The sequence below is a fragment of the Chiloscyllium plagiosum genome, unplaced genomic scaffold, assembly GCF_037043375.1.
Source record: "Chiloscyllium plagiosum isolate Xiang-an unplaced genomic scaffold, Cpla_swu_hap1 HiC_scaffold_29, whole genome shotgun sequence".
In the NCBI taxonomy this organism is placed as follows: Eukaryota; Metazoa; Chordata; class Chondrichthyes; order Orectolobiformes; family Hemiscylliidae; genus Chiloscyllium; species Chiloscyllium plagiosum.
Window position 1 is genome coordinate 69,192,962 of NW_028270167.1, and position 11,255 is coordinate 69,204,216.

At 44.2% G+C, this 11,255-nt stretch overlaps 2 non-coding genes across 2 annotated transcripts; both read left to right on the forward strand.

Moving 5' to 3' along the window:
* Window positions 1–8,322: 8,322 nt before the first annotated feature.
* On the forward strand, window positions 8,323–8,395 carry trnar-ucg (transfer RNA arginine (anticodon UCG)). The gene has a single exon. It is a non-coding gene; the product is annotated as a tRNA-Arg (tRNA).
* Window positions 8,396–9,833: 1,438 nt separating this feature from the next.
* On the forward strand, window positions 9,834–9,915 carry trnas-aga (transfer RNA serine (anticodon AGA)). Its single transcript has one exon. It is a non-coding gene; the product is annotated as a tRNA-Ser (tRNA).
* Window positions 9,916–11,255: the final 1,340 nt, after the last annotated feature.

The window sequence follows — 11,255 nt, forward strand, 5'->3', positions numbered from 1 at the left end:
ATTCAATACCCCATCCAATGAAGCCAAGCATACTATATGCCTGCTTGACCACTCTATCCACCTGTGCAGCGACCTTCAGTGTATAATGGACCTGTACTCACAGATCTCTCTGTCCATCAAGTTTTTTTTTCCCGAAGTTCTTCCTTCATTGTATAACCCCATCTAGAATTAGACCGACCGAAATGCGTCACCTCACATTTGTTTGGTTTGAACTCCAGCTGCCACTTTTCCGCCCAACTTTCCAGTATCCTCCTGGATTCTTTAACAGTCACTTATACTTTCTGTTAGTCCAGAAATGTTCGTGTCATCTGCAAACTTTCTGATAATTCCAACAGTGCTCTCTTCCAGAACATTTATCTATATCACAAACAACAGTGGCCACAACACTGACCCCTGTGGAGCACTACTGGTCATCTTTCTCCATTTCCAGAAACGCCATTCAACTGCCACTCTCTGTCTCCTATTGCTCAACTAATTCTTTATCCACCTATCTAGAACACCCTGCACACCATGTTACTTTACGTACTGTATTTGGTTACCATGGGGAACCTTATCTAACTCCTTACTGTAGTGTATGTATATGACATCAACAGCCTTTCCTTCATCTATCAACTTGGGCACTTTCCCAAAAAACTCTATGCCTCTCACTGATATACACATTATTTTCTAAATATGAATAGATCCTATCTCTCAGTACCTTCTCCAGCAACTTTCCCAACACTGATGTTAGGCCCATTGTTCTGTAGTTATCTGGAATATCCCTATTATCCTTCTTGTACAGTGGACAATATGAGTAACATTCCAGTCGGCCAGAAGCTCACCTGTGCTGAAGTTCGCCACGGAGGTATCTGTCAGGGCCCCAGCTATTTCCTCTCTCACCTCACTCAGGAACCAGGGATAGATCCCATCCGTTCCTGGGGATTTGTCCACATTAATTACCCCTAACCTGCCCAACACAGCTTCCCTACTTAGGTCAACATGATCCAGACTAATCAAATGTCTTACTCTAGACACAATATTCATCATATTCCTCTATTCAGTGAACACTGATGCAAAATAATTATTCAGAATCATACCCAGTCTCTCAGATTCGACATACACCCTTCCTTCATTTTCCTTTAGTAGACCAATCCTTTCTCTTGTTACCCGCTTGCTTCTTATATATGAATAATAGGCTTTAGGATTCTCCTTAATTGTGCTAGCGTGAAGTTGTTTCATGACCCCTTTTAACCCCCTTGATTCCTCGTTTAAGACTTGTCCTACTCTTCTCATGTTCCTCGAGGGACCATTATGTTCTTAGCTGCCGAGGCGTTAGGTATGCTTCCCTTTTCCTCTTGGCGAGTCGTACAATTGTCCTGTCATCAACAGTTCACGAATATTGTCTTTCAAATCCTATGCCTTCAACGGGACATGCCTATCCTGCACTATATTTAACCTATCTTTGAAAGCCTGCCACATATGAACTGTGGACTTTCCTACAAATGGCTGTGTCCAATCCACATTTCCGACCTCCTGCATAATTTTGATATAATTAGCTTTGGCCCAGGATAGTACTCTTTCCTCAGGACCACTCTCATTTTTGTCAATGAGTATTCTAAAACTTACAGAATATTGGACACTTCCCAAAGAAATCACCCTCGGCAACTGCTATCGCCAGCCCTGGCTTATTCCCCAATATCAGTTCCAATATGGCCTATTCCCTCGTCAGACTATTGATATACCGCCGCAGAAAACTCACCTGGAGGCTTCTTACAAATGGTATACCATCCAGACCTCTGACGCTAAGAGTATCCCGGACAATGTTGGGAAAACGGAAATCTCCAATCAACACTAAATAATTGCCTCTAAATCTTTCCATGATCTGTTTAACTATGTTTTTCTTACACCTCACGCTCACTGTAATACAGCCCCAAAAATCTAACCTCACCCTTCTTATTTCACTGCTCCATCCATAGTGTCTCACGACCCAAGCCTTACATGGTGTCTTCCTTTCGCACAGCCATGATATCATCCCTGACCAGCAATGCAACTCCTTCCCTTTTAACTTCCCTCCCTGTCCCGTCTGAAGCATCTATATCCAAGAACATTTGGTTGCCAACCATGCCTTTCCTTCAACTAAATCTCTGTGATCGCAATAACGTCATATTCCCAGGCACCAACCTAAACCCTAAGTTCATCTGTCTATACTCCATGCATTAAAGTAGATGCATTTCAGGCCACCAGTTCTTTTGCATTCATCTGCTCTCTGCCTATTCTTCCCATTATTAATGCTATCTTCCTGATTCTTAGCGTTTCCAGTTTCCACCTCACTGCCGACTTGTTTAATCTTGTGGTTCCCAGCGCCCTGCCACATCAGTATAAAACCTCCCCAACAGCAGGAGCAAAAACTCCCGAAAGGACATTCGTTCCCGTCTGGTTCAGATGTAGATCGTCAATTTTCTTATAGTCCCACATTGCCCAGAACTGGTCGCACAGTCCAACAAATCTGAAACCCGCCCTGCAGCACCATTCCTCAAGTCACGTGTTCATCGTGCCATTTTTTATTCATTTCTACGCTGGTAGTCACATGGCACCGGCAGTAATCCCGAGATTACTACATTTGAGGTCCTCCTTTTTAATTTCTCTCCTGGCTCCCTGAATTCTCCCTGCAGGTCCTCATCTCGTGCCTGTATGCACCAAGACAACTGGCTGTTCACGATCGCCTTTTCGAATGATCTTTAGCCGATGGGCGACATCCCTGGCCTGAGCACCTGGGAGGCAACATAACTCTCCAGAATTGCTGATGCTCCACAGTGAGTCCACCCGCAGCTCCAGAGTGACTACACGGTCAAGCAAGTGCTGCAGCTGGACACACTTCTTTCAAGTGTACATTTAGAAAACCTTTACAAGGATTTGCAAGGTTTGCACTGCTTGGACGTGAGAACGAAACTGAATAGGCTTCGTCAGATTCTCAGGAGCTTCAGGGCTTAGATATGGCCTCACAGAAGCTTATAAAATCATGAGGAAGACAGACAAAGTAAATAGTCAGGGAGCACTTTTTCACAAGACACGCGAGTTCAAATCTACATAGCAAACATTTAATGTGAGAGAGGAAAAATTTAAAAGGGAAGTGAGGGACACATGTTTTTCACACAACACTTTTCTGTGTGTGGAATGAATTGCCACATTTAGTGGTAGAGTCTGGTGCACTCACATTTCAAAGGCATCTGAATGGGTGTATAGACAGGAAGACCTCGGAGAGATAAGACACAAATATTGGCAGATATGTATGGATTACTTTCGGTTATCTATTTAGCAAGGGCAAGTTGGATCGCCGGATTTGTTTCCATGCTCGACAACTCAGATGCTCCAGCCACCGGCAACGGTTTGAATACACCATTTGCAAAAAAAAAACGTATGATGTTTGTTACTCAGTCAGCGAGTTTGGCTATTTTGTTTGGAGGGTGGATGGGCCCAACCGATCCAGAGATAAAGGTTTTCCGGATATTTGCTGCCAATGACCATTCTTCTTGACACTTTCCCAAGTTCGCCATCAAAGATTTTGGCTAAAGAAAAATACCTCACATATCGCATTACCCACTTTCCTCTCCAGCGAATCCAAAACCTGACAGCTCTTAACGTGGAATAGAATCAGAACTGAAAAGGCAGTATCATGATCAGACACACCGAAGCTTAAGTGCTGTCTGTGATGCACTGTGAGTCGTCTCTGACATGAACCGCTCGCACAAGTAACAGCGAGGCAATTCCAAACCTACTGGAGATTTAGTTTATTGCCAAGTCCCAGAAAGTGCTCAAGTATCATAAAACAAAACAGAACAACAATGAACCAATAAAAGTGAACATTTCCAATTGTATCCGTGATTAAATTAGGCCATCAATGCCCCGGTGATCACCTTTCTCCCTCGCCAGGACAGTAATGAAGGAAATGAAAGTATAGCAACGTTTCACATCGCGATTGCACACCTTTTCACCACAGCATCAAATAACAGCGAACAGATTCAATGCAGGATCTTCTTTCGAAATAACGGTGAAGTAACTATGTCTATTCACTTTCAGAGTAAACGGGGAACAACACAAGTTGTCTGGAAAATGAATAACCAACATAGACTACTTGGGTTACAGTTTCTACTGATGCACAGACTTTCATATGAAAAGGTACCTTGGGTGATTGCCCTACACCCAGAAATCTTCTGGCTGCCTTCTGTTTGCCCTGTCACATTAAACTTCTGCTGCTCTAATCGAATTTGCAGTTCTTGCCATTTGTCCGTATTGCAACTAGGGATAGCTGGTCGTGGCAACTCGTGACTGCCACACAAATTATTTGCCAAAATTGGATTGTCCCGCAACGTGATTCGCAGTGCACGAACTTCACAACGAGGATATGTCACGCGGCAAGTTAAAAAGCACGCTTCCATTTATTAAAGTCAGTTTCTGGGAACTGACAACCAGATTCCTCCTTACACTCGGAATTATCACAACACATAAACCAACAGCCTCTCTCAGAGACAAGCGACCAATGCCATTCTTGTGCTGGACAAACGTAGTTGACAAGATTGCATGCAGGGACTGCACAGAAAACTATAGAGGAGAAGCAGACAGACGACCATCGAGCTGCATTCATGCAGTTCTGTTACCCTGTAAACCCCATGTACAGCTGTTCCTTGTAGGTACACACAGGGCACTGAGTGTCTCTGACTCTGGGACTTGGGACTCGGATTATATGACCGTCTGCAGCACTGGTTACTTCCTTGCGTGAGGTAACTCCCGATGGAACATATGTAAAACACGATAGCTGATTGAGAATAACGTCCAAAATAGTACCCAAGAGACGTATTTCTGTTGTGTTTCTGGTCCTGTTCTGACATGACATCCAGCATTGTACTTATTGTGTGCTTCCTGACGGTTCGGTGCATGCTTCCGTGATTGCATTGTGTGCAGTAATCTGCGTGATAGCTGCAATTACGTGCATTTGAAACCCAGGACCACCTGCCTCTATTCTGTTTTCTTCTTCACATGCGCAATTGCAACACAGTAAACGATCAATTAATATTGGAAAATGACATACACAGGCGTGTGAAAAGCCCAGTTTCCGTGGCAATTATGCAATGGTTAGAGATTACATTGATTCAGGAGATAAGGATGGAAAATGTGTTTGGGTAGAGATGAGGAACATTGAGGAAAGAGGAAACCAACCGGTGCAGCTTACAAGAACACTAACAGTAACCACAGTGTAAAAAAAAACGTACAGGAAAAATACCACCTGTGAATGCGAAAAGAAGGCAAGAATTATGGGAGACATTCATTTCCCATCTTCCACTCCCGTTTGAATTGTAAAGAAACTTTGAAGAAAAACAATCGAAAAGTCATATATGCAACATCGAACAACGTGCGTCATACCTTGGCCATTGATTACCGTAGATTAGAATACTTACAATATGGAAACAGGTCCTTCGGCCCAGCAACTCCACACCGAACCGTCCCAGCCCAAATGCATTCCTCTCCATTCACCCCGTCAATTTAGCACGGCCATTTCACCTAACCGGTACATTTTTCGACTATGGGAGAAAACCAGAGCAAGTGCACGCAGCCACGGGGAGAATGTGCAAACTCCACACATTCAGTTGCATGAGGCGGGAATTGACCCTGACTCTGTGGCATTGTGAAACAGCAGCGCTCACGATGGTGTCAGCGTTAGATGGGACTTAGTTGCCGTCTTTTATTGGGAAAAATCTCTTAAATTGTGAGCATCTGGAAAGACCAGCTCCTTCGCCAGAAAAAGAAATGAATATGTCACTAACCTTGGATTGTTTCATGTCCAAGAACACTCAGATCAATACCTCTCTTGATCAGCTCTGCTGATCATGTTTGCAAAGAGATCTAGCAAATTGCCAAAGTGGGATTGTCCTTTCAATCAATAATTTTGACTCAGCTTGGCTGCAAATATCTTTTCCTAACTTTGTGTTTTTCTTCCTTTACGTTGGTGTCTCGCACGTTACAATTCACAGCAGAGGTGGGAGAGGAGAATGGAAGAATTTCGCTCATCAAGTCAACGGCAGCTTTCAATGAGATTACGGCTGATTTGGTCAATGCTCAACCCACCTAAGCTGTCTGTAGTCATGGTCGCGTGGTTAAGGCGATGGATTAGAAATGCATTGGGGTTTCCCCACGTATGTTCAAATCGTGCTAACTACGTTACGAATGCTTTCCTGCTGGTATAATTTTCGCTCAAAGTTCAGAAAAACTATTTTGTGAACCAGGCCGGTAATTTGATTAGACTTGGGAAACTCGAGTTCTTCATCAGAAATGTTCCATATTTAAAACATTATCTCTGTTTCTCTTTCCAGATACACTGCTCGACACATCGGGTTTCTGCAGCTGTTATTGAACGTCCTGAGCAGAAGTGCTGCTTTTCATTCGATTCCTTTCATCCCTGTCCACTGTTCTCTGACTCGGGTCAGTGGCAACACTTCCTCCTGCTCGTCAAAGTGCTCATTCCCCACCGCTCCCTCTCCCATCATTAGAAACAACCGCAGGAAATCGCCACTTAACCATCTTTGTTCCAAAGTGAAACTCATTAGCCTCGGGAAACTCGCCACCAAACGGGACTTCTCATCCCTGGACATGGTGCAAGCCAGAGGATTGTGAAGAGATACTGTGAAAATATTGTCAGTTGGCAGTTGACAAAATGTTTAGGAAGCAAACCATATAACTTAGGCTCCAGCTTTGTAAATCTTGAGAAACTCTTTGGGAAATGGAATCAGAGGAGAATGAAGAAGTGTGAACTGTCGGACCGAGTAGAGGACGGGACATTGACTCTGATGTTCTCGGGACAGGAACTGATCTGAGACATTGAAATCATTCTCGCTCACGTACGTGAGGAATGCAAACTTCATCTGGACTCTGGGACAATGAAAAACTCTGGAACACTCAAGACAATATCCAAATATTTACTGGGATCACTACAGTACGAGTACTATAGATGAGTCATTTTTTGCCCAGTGTGTGCAGGAGGGCTTCCTGACACAGTACGTACACATGCCTTCAAGGGACGAAGCCACTTTCGATTTAGTACTGGGTAACGAGCCTGGCCAGGTTTTAGATTCGGAAGTAGGTGAGCACTTTGGAGACAGCGATCACAATTCTCTCAGGTTTACTTTCGTGATTGAAAGGGATAGGTGTACTCCACGGAGCAAGAGTTTCAGTTGGTGGAAGGGAAATTACGATGCAATGAGGTAAGATTTAGGAAGCGTAGAATGGGGTAGGAAACTGCAGGGAGTGAGCACATTAAAATGTGGAGCTTATTCAAGGAAAAGCTCCTGTGTCTCCTAGATAAGTATGTACCTGTCAGGCAGGGAGGAAGATATAGAACGCGTGAGCCGTGGTTTACTAAGGAAGTGGAATCCCTGGTCAAGAAGAACAAGAAGTCTTATGTTAGGACAAAACGTGAAAACTCAGTTAGAGCTCTCGAGGGTTCCAACGATATTAGGAGAGACCGAAAAAGAGAGCTGAGAAGAGCCAGGAGGAGACATGAGAAGTTGTTGGCAGATAGGATCAGGGTTAACCCTAAGGCTTTCCATAGGTATGTCAGGAATAAAAGAATGACGAGAGTTAAATTTGTGACAATCAAGGATAATAGTGGGAAGTTGTGTGTGGAGTCAGAGGCGATAGGGGAAGCACTAAATAAATATTTTTCGACAGTGTTCGCTATAGAAAATGAAAATATTGGCGAGGAAGATACAGAGCTACTTGCGTCTAGACGAGAAGAGATTGAGGTTCACAAGAAAGAGATATTAGAAATACTGCAGAGTGTGAAAATAGATAAGTCAGCTGGGCCGGATGGGAGCGATCTGACTTTGTTTAGCAAATGCACTGCAGGAAGGTACAAATCAAGCTGATGCTTACAACGGCTCGTTTTGAGCTGCTAATTTCAGTGAAGTGGCGGCGCCAATAAAAGGTGTCACGCATCTCGTCTAATTCCACATCCTGAGCTCGAAATGACCAGAGGTTTCTCGCTGAGTTTCTGCAGGGTCGTGTTTGGACGACACCATGACACTTTTTCACTGGAGTGGATCATGAAATCGCGTCGTGACTATGAATAAAACGATGGAAACGTCCAGCCGAGAAGGACGCGACCCTGAAGCGGGCAACTGAGGACAAATGTTTCTACTTTGCCAGTGAAAAGCACTGCTTCACAAATTGGAAACTTCGAAGTGAAGCAATGTTGGTGATTATCTTCGGTGCTTGTTCACCTTTTTAATTCTGATTCCGTGAAAGCCCATGGCATTACATATCAACATTCTGCCAAGTGCAGGTTTGTCTTTTGGGCCAGTGGCGTAATGGATAACGCGTCTGACTTCGGATCAGAAGATTGTAGGTTCGAGTCCGACCTGGCTCGAGGGGGGATGTTTCGCTTTAACCGTGGTATATGTTGACGCTCCCCTGTAAAGTTCTCACGGGACATCTCCTCTGTGCTTCCGCATGTAAAGCTTGCATTTGTCCCATTGTCCATTTCAAATTCCAGCTCTCCACAACGGACACCTCCGTCAGTTTGGCGGTATCTTCTGGTGTGTCTCCCTCTGTGGGTGAAAATGAGCATGAGTTCCTCAAAAGAGTTACAATTCGTGAAACTTCTGTCCCATTATTGTGCAATGTAAGAACATAGGATAACCTCATTGACATTTGACCTGGAAACATTAGAACACACGAGGCTTTGGGCCAAAGTTCGAAACTGCGACTGGAATACATGGCTCTCTGATTAGCCGCAATGCACACGGGCGGAATGGCCTTTTCCCACTTTGTAAATCTTCGAAGACAATTTGAAAAAAATCTGCAACGAAAATGTTCAGACAGGGTGTTTTATTTACACCAAATACGATAGTATCAATCGCCTTGTCTTGTTATTTACTTGTGAGGATTCGGTACTCTCAGCACCGTGGCCCGGATCGTATTCCCGCTCATGGAATGGTTGTATTGTTCAGCAAACATATCGGTGTACCAGTACTTCTGCCGATTTTTCCGATGCTGGCAGGTCATTGGTTTTGTCCAAAACATTATGAAGGTTAACATAAAACAAATAGCTGCAGGTGCTGGAAATCTGAGCCAAAAACGAAAATTGTTTGTGCAGCGGAGCATGACTGGCAACAGAAACGTCGACTCTCCTGCTCCTCGGATGCAGCCTGACCTGCTGTGCTTTTCCAGCATCACTCTGATCTAAAGTCAGGTTTCCAGCATCTGCAGTCCTCACTTTTGCCTAGTTTCTTCAGTGACTCTGGTTCCCAATTCAGGAAGTCCATCTCTAGCGGTTTCATGTTTGTACCTCCGTGCTGAGGAGTTGAAGAGTGAAGAAAAGTAACTCACCTCCTCCATCTCTGGGGTAATTAGGGACTGAAAATGAATCGTGTCACATTGAAATATATCTACATGCGAATTAATCTCTGTCTTTTATTGGGAACCATCTCTTTCATTGTAACCATCAGGAAAGATCATTTCGTTCGCCAGAAAAAGAAATGAATGTGTCACTAACCTTTGTTTGCTTCAGGTCCGAGAATACTCAGATCAATAGCTCCCTTGCTTACTTCTGCTGGTCATGTTCGCAAAGAGATATGGCAAATTGCCAAGTGTGATTTTCCTTTCAATAAATAATTTTGACTCAGTTTGCCTGCAAATATCTTTTCCTACCTTTGTGCTTTTCTTCTTTTACATTGGTGTCACGCAGCTTACAAATGACAGCAAAGGTATGAAAGGAGATGGGAGCATTTCGCTCATCAAGTCAACGGGAGCTTTCAATGAGATCACGGCTGATTTGGTCAATGCTCAACGCACTGGAGCCGTCTGTAGTCATGGCCGAGTGGTTAAGGCGATGGATTAGAAATCCATTGGGGTTTCCCCACGTAGGTTCGAATCCTGCTGACTACGTTATGAATGCTTTCCTGCTGGTACAATTTTCGCTCATAGTTCAAAAAAACTACTTTGTGAACCAGGCCGGTAATTTGATTAGACTTGGGAAACTCGAGTTCTACATCAGAAATGTTCCATATTTAAAACATTATCTCTGTTTCTCTTTCCAGATACACTGCTCGACACATCGGGTTTCTGCAGCTGTTATTGAACATCCTGAGCAGAAGTGCTGCTTTTCATTAGATTCCTTTCATCCCTGTCCACTGTTCTCTGACTCGGGTCAGTGGCAACACTTCCTCCTGCTCGTCAAAGTGCTCATTCCCCACCGCTCCCTCTCCCATCATTCGAAACAACCGCAGGAAATCGCCACTTAACCATCTTTGTTCCAAAGTGAAACTCATCAGCCTCGGGAATCTCTCCACCAAACGGGACTTCTCATCCCTGGACATGGTGCAAGCCAGAGGATTGTGAAGAGATACTGTGAAAATATTGTCAGTTGGCAGTTGAAAAAAAGTTTAGGAAGCAAACCATATAATTTAGGCTCCAGCTTTGTAAATCTTGAGAAACACTTTGGGAAATGGAATCAGAGGAGAATGAAGAAGTGTGAACTGTCGGACCGAGTAGAGGACGGGACATTGACTCTGATGTTCTCGGGACAGGAACTGATCTGAGACATTGAAATCATTCTCGCTCACGTACGTGAGGAATGCAAACTTCATCTGGACTCTGGGACAATGGAAAACTCTGGAACACTCAAGACAATGATGTGTTTCTGTTCGCCGAGCTGGAAGGTTTTGTTGGAAATGTCCCCTGTCTAGGTGGCATCCTCAGTGCTTGGGAGCCTCCTGTGAAGCGCTTCTGTGTTGTTTCCTGCGTCATTTATAGTGGCCTGTCCTTGCCGCTTCCTGTTGTCAGTTTCAGCTCTCCGCTGCAGTGGCTGGTATATTGGGTCCAAGTCGATGTGGTTGTTGATGGAGTTTGTGGATGACTGCCATGCTTCTGGGAATTCCCTGGCTGTTCTTTGTTTGGCTTGCCCTATAATAGTAGTGTTGTCCCACTCGAATTAATGTTGCTTGTCGTCTGTGTGTGTGGCGATTACGCATAGTTGGTCGCTTCGTTTCGTGGCTAGTTGGTGTTCCTGGATGCGGATCGTTAGCTGTCTTCCTGTTTGTCCTATATAGTGTTTTGTGCAGTCCTTGCATGGGATTTTGTATACTACATTAGTTTTTCTCATGTTGGGTATCGGGTCCATAGTTCTGGTAAGCTGTTGTCTGAGTGTGGCTGTTGGTTTGTGTGCTGTGAAGAGTCCGAGTGGTCGCAGTATTCTGGCTGTCAGTTCGGAGATGTTCTTGATGTGT